Below are 6,102 nucleotides of genomic sequence, written 5' to 3'. Positions count from 1 at the left end.
GCCGTATCCATGTGTTTCAAACCCCACGTGAAATAAAACCTTACTGGTCTATCTCTCTCACACAAACACTGCCACACAAACACATGATAAAATGATGATAGAGGAGCAGTGTCCTGCTGGTCATTCATCTTGATCTCCCTTCCCCCCTTCTGCGGTGTTTCCAGCCAGCCAGAGGCATGAGTTATGTCAGCGCCTGACCAAAGCCCAAACCCCCCAAACTGGTTTCATATGTGGGCTCAGCTCAGGTGTTAATCCCCTGGCTCAGGTCCAGTTAAAGGTGTGAAAGCAAGGCTTGATAAATTCACTCTTTTTGTAGCCGTCTTACAGCCTCCGTAGAATGTGGATTCACAGTATGATGCACTTTACACATTTCTGCTGTTTATTTAGTAGGGGTTCAACAGAGGCACACCTTAAAAAATGATCATAGTGTTTGATTGCAGGGGGGGAAAATGTCTATGTTCGTATGGAACAGTTATGGAGCAACATATCAGATTTTGTCTGAAAATAAATCATAAAGGTGGTTTATTTTGTTTAAAAATCGTATAATGAGGTGGCAGGGGGGCCTTTTATCAAACATGGGGTAAAAAGGTCACCAGCATGGAAAAAAGGGACACTATATTGATACAAATACTTTAGCTAAAATAATACGTTTTTATTAGTATCTAAGTTTGTTTAAAACAATCAATTTTCGGTTTATTTTGATAAATAAATTTTTGTTCAATAATGAAAGGAAAGGTGTACAGGACAGTAGTGAGACCAGCGATGTTGTATGGTTTGGAGACAGTTGCACTGAGGAAAAGACAGGAGGAAGAGCTAGAGGTAGCAGAGCTGAAGATGTTGAGGTTCTCTTTGGGAGTGACGAGGATGGATAGGATCAGGAATGAGTACATCAGAGGAACAGCACATGTGAGATGTTTTGGAGACAAAGTTAGAGAGGCCAGGTTGAGATGGTTTGTCATGTTCAGAGGAGGGAGAGTGAATATATTGGTAAAATGATGCTGAGATTAGAGTTGCCAGGCAGGAGGTCAAGAGGAAGACCAAAGAGGAGGTTTATGGATGTAGTGAAGGAGGACATGAAGGTAGTCAGTCTGAGAGAAGAGGATACAGAGGATAGGACTAGATGGAGGCAGATGATTCGCTGTGGTGACCCCTGAAGGGAACAGGTGAAAGAAAAAGAAGAAATATCCTATCATTTGACATAATATAAAATATATTTTAAAAAATATAAAAACTGAATGATTTTAAAAAGGGGAAGGTTGGGAAGGCTTTGAAAGAGATCCCATAATAATGTAGTATAGATTTACAGTAACAGTATATTACGATCCATCGAGGGTTAGACCGTAATAAATCAAATAAATAAAAAATATGACTCCACGGCCCAGTCGTCAGACCAAAATAAAAAACAAGAATTAGAATAAAAATTACCTAAACCAATAAAGCCAGAATTCAAGAAAAAAGAATAAACATTAATTAAAGTGAACCCAATCCACAAAAGTTGGTAAATTAAACTTACACTGTAAAACCTAACAGTGAAATTCACTAAATGAAATAAGTTCATTTTACTTAATGTTACCAAAAAAGTTAATTCAACTTAACAAATATGTGTGATGTTAACTCAAAAATGTATTATTGTAAGCAAACCTCAATCTAAATAAGTTACTAAAACTTTTTAACTCTAATGGTTTAAGTTACAGATATTTATTTAATCTAGTATTTTACATCTATGGCCAATTAAATAACTACATTTACATTTTACATTTATGCATTTGGCAGACGCTTTTATCCAAAGCGACTTACATTGTATTCAAGGTACACATTTTACATTTTTGTCAAGTCTTGCTTTCCCTGGGAATCGAACCCATGACCTTGGCGTTGCTAGCGCCATGCTCTACTCATTGAGCTACAGGAAAGACTAAAAGCTGATAAAATAAATAAATAAACAATAGTATATACATTAATCTACCTCATATTAAGCCTACAGTCTTACATTAAGCTCTTTTAAAGTCATTACATTTAGTCATGTCAAAGTATCATCCCAGTGAGTTTCCGAGGTAACAAAAACCGCACCATTTTCCCTCCTTCAGTCCAGTCACAGCAGGACGGCTCGCGCTACAGTCAAGAAAAACAAAAGGTAAGCGTTTCAAACTTATTTATTCATATTTCGCTCATGTTTGAACGTTTTCAGTGTTATTTTCGTACCTCTTTTATGTTTATCCGAAGATTAACCAGCTCAGTAATGTTGTGTGTAAAGTTAGCCAGCAAACAATCTAACATTAGGAGCAAATGCGCTATTGCACCAGTGTTATCAACGGTAATGTACACGTTTGGAGTTAATTATGCTGTTTTACACTGCAGTTTGTCAGCGGGGAATTAAAAAATATATGTTTGTGCTTTCTCACAGTCGGACAGATAAACGCTGGCTTTTGAGAAAGTTGGCCATCTTTCCATGTCTCTCGTCTCGTGCCACAGTGACGTTAACTAACTTACGTTAAAGCAAAAGATAACGTTAATGCAAACTCACGCATTCCTTATATTACAACCGTTTTAAATGTATTGTTAATCGAATTCGAGTTTCCTCTATCATATGTGATGCTAGTTAATTTGACTAAAGCAGCTGAAGCTCCGGGGTGAACAAAGTGACTTGAGGAGCATTTTAGATCCTGTTTTGCTAACGTTAGATAAAATTTTAAACTGTTATTTGTTTCTCATGACGTTTTCTCATTTGAAACTCACACTAACACATTGTTGCCATGCTTTTAAATCTTTTCAGAGCAAAGACGAAGGTGCAATGGCAGCAACGTGGCTACAATTCTATGAGTAAGTAAGTTAGAATTAACATTGAACAAATCAATGGAATTTTGTAACGTTACTGTGCAAAATGCAAATGATAACGTTATGAACAGTTACATAATGTTCATACAAATATAAGTTTGTTCTTCAATTTTAATTTTTGAATGAATTGCTATTTTTGCAAACGTAATTATGACCATAAATGTCTTTTAGCACAACTTGTAAGTCTTCTGAAGCAATATGATTTTTTTAAAAGGCTTAAAGTCCAAAGTCCAGTCTGTCTATCATTCAAAGTCATGTTGTATTGCTTCAGGAGAATACTGGTCAAGTCTTGAAAGTTGTTGTTATAGTCGGCTTTCCTAATATAAACAGAAACATTTCGTGTGTTATATTTTCACTGGCAGTTATCCTGAAGTTGCCTTGGGTTTGTAAAGGTGTAAGGTAATTGGCAATGCTAGATTTGCAGTGGTTGAAAGAAGTCTTGTCATGAATCATAAAAAAAACTACGATCCTGGCAGGTCTGTTACTATTTAAAAGGAAGAGTCAGGAGATGTTTTCAAGACACAAGGTAGGACACATGTCAAAACTACATTACATTTATTTAGCAACATGTTAACCTTTCAGCTGCCACCAGCATAAATGCATGGTGTGGTTACAGTGACTGATAGTTGATCATTCAAGTTGTCTTAAATGTATAGTCCACTTGCCAATACAAATTCAGTCATGATTCATAAATTACCAACCCTCATATTGTTCCAAACACATAAGAATTTTATTAATCTGTCCATTGAAAATCTAGTCTTCAAAACGTTTAATTTAGGCTTTCATTAGCATATACATTGAGCACAGCAAAAGCTTATTTGACACATAATAAACCAATCTCAGCTCAAGCTTAAAGGAATCGTTCACCCTGATTTACTCCCCCCCTCAAGTCCTCCTTGGTGTAAATGACATTCTTCTTTCAGACGAATACAATCAGAGTTATATTAATACGTGTCCTGGCTCGTCCAAGCTTTATAATGGCAGTGAATGGCAGCCCAAAATTTGTAGCCCAAAAAAGTGCATCCATCCATTTTAAAAGTGCTCCACACGGCTCCGGGGGAATAATAAAGGCCTTCTGAATTAAATCGATGGGTTTGTGTAAGAAAAATATCCTCTCGTGATTCAAAACGCTTGTGCAACGCCCGACATCATCGTCACATCATTTATGTTTTTTACGCTGCGTCCGCCGTCAACGCCGTGGCTGTTATGCTTTTTTACGCTATATCCGACGTCATCGTTGCGCCGGAAACTAGTTATTTTCTTATTTTATAACGAGTTAAATATGGATATTTTTCTTATATAAACCCATCGATTCACTTCGGAAGTACTTTATTAACCCTCCAGAGTCATGTGGATTACTTTTATAATGAATAGATGCACTTTTTTAGCTTCAAATTTTGGACAGCCATTTACTGCCATTATAATGCTTGGATTAACCAGGACATTTATTAATACCGCTCTGATTATATTAATCTGAAAAAAGAACGTAATTTACACCAAGGATGTCTTGCCATTATCCATTTAAAATTTGTTAATCAAATCTGTCTTGTTTCACTTTGTCTACACCGGATGTGAGCAGCGCGACAGGACAAAAGAGCCCCTTATAGTCCGTTATGTTGTCTACACTGGATGCGGCGTGATGTGAGCGACAAATCTTTGACAGTAAACTGTTGCCTCTTTCTATTTATGACATACTGACATGAAAAACAAATGTTTTGCAATGTGTGCATTATCGCTTGAATTCAATTCAATTCGTCATTCAATTCAAGGTCTAGAACATTCGGCTGATACACCCCTGAAAATGTTTTTCCCCCAATTAAACCTTGCTGACAAACAACTTAACATCTTTACAAAATTGAACTACAGGGTTTTAAATAAGCACACGCCCAATTAAATCAACAATAATCCGTTCCTTATAACAACGTTTTTTTTATTTATGAAAATTGAAATATGGTGTCTGCCCTGACAAGGGTTATTTTTATATGTGGTGACATACAAACTTTTTTTCCAATGCATATAGAAAAAGGAGCTTGACCAGGTGCAGAAGCCAACAGTCACCATCCTTACTGTCGAGGAGGAAGAGGGAACGTTACCTTTAAACCCACTGGATGCTTTGATTGTCTTTAAAGATGAGGTGGTGATGTCTGCCAAGTCTTCGGTCAGTGCAATACACTTAGAGTACATTAAAGATCATACAGTGCTTTTGCTTTTTGAGGAAACGTACCTTTTTACATAATTTTTTTTATTTTATATGTTTGGTTATTTAAATGTTATGACTTTTTTAAACATGTTTGTGCTGTTTTATTTGGTGAAAAAGTCTAATATTTTTTGTCTAGTTATATTTGTGACATACTGTATTTATGATGTAAATGTTATATTTCAATAAATTACTTAAAAATACCCTCCTGTTCTGTCTTCATTTTGTACCAATGGTAGCTTGTGCTTAGTCTTATGTAACTTAATCACTTTGAGTTTGATGAACTTAAACCATTTGCCGCAATCTGTTTCCTAAAACCATTTAAGTAACCATGTAGTTGTAAAGACTTAGTTAGATTTGTTACCTGAATTCAAACTGAATTAATAAAATTAACTTAAAATCTTTAAGTTCAGTTTACTCTTAATAATTGATCAACACAACACTAAAATATAAGTTTTAACACTTAAACAACACTAAAATATGAGTTAATTTAACTCAATGTATATGAGTTTTCAGTACTCATACTTAATGGTTTTAAAACTTAATTGGTTTGAAGCAATCGGTTTCCTCAAATGGTTTGAGTTACCGTAACTTGTTGGGTTTTACAGTGTACATTAATGGATGCATAATCGTCAGGAAGACCCAAGGCCCAAAATAACAAACAAAAAAATGAGTAACAAATAAAAATTCAAACTAACTTCCCTCGAGGTAAGAAATCAAAATCCAACAAATTACCCTAAACTACACTAACAAAACAGAGCGAACGAAATATAAAATAAAAGGGCAGGTCAACCCTACAAAACATCCATTATCCAGAGCAAGAAATAAACAGAAACTTAATTAACAAAATCGAAAAAATCCATAATGGCGGTCTGACGGCTGGAGAGGACACAGAAGAAGTGCGACCGGCCCAGAATCGCAACAGATCGCCGACTAGAAGCGGAAGGGATGGTTTTAATCCCTCATTAATACCTACGGTCCAATCCCCACAGGAAGAGGTGGACCTTACCGCAACTGGAAGTCCTACATAACACAAAAACACAACAAAGCAAACAAACAACAACGACAAAAGC

At 35.9% G+C, this 6,102-nt stretch overlaps 1 long non-coding RNA gene across 1 annotated transcript; it reads left to right on the top strand.

Annotated features, from left to right (window-relative positions):
• Window positions 1–1,537: 1,537 nt before the first annotated feature.
• LOC137083033 (uncharacterized) lies at window positions 1,538–5,167 on the top strand. Its single transcript, XR_010906440.1, has 3 exons — window positions 1,538–2,131; window positions 2,771–2,817; window positions 4,853–5,167. It is a non-coding gene; the product is annotated as an uncharacterized lncRNA (long non-coding RNA).
• The last annotated feature ends 935 nt before the right edge of the window (window positions 5,168–6,102 follow it).

This window comes from Pseudorasbora parva, chromosome 1, assembly GCF_024679245.1.
Source record: "Pseudorasbora parva isolate DD20220531a chromosome 1, ASM2467924v1, whole genome shotgun sequence".
NCBI lineage: Eukaryota > Metazoa > Chordata > Actinopteri > Cypriniformes > Gobionidae > Pseudorasbora > Pseudorasbora parva.
Note: the sequence above shows the minus strand (reverse complement) of the source record. Positions and strands in the feature narration are given on the sequence as shown.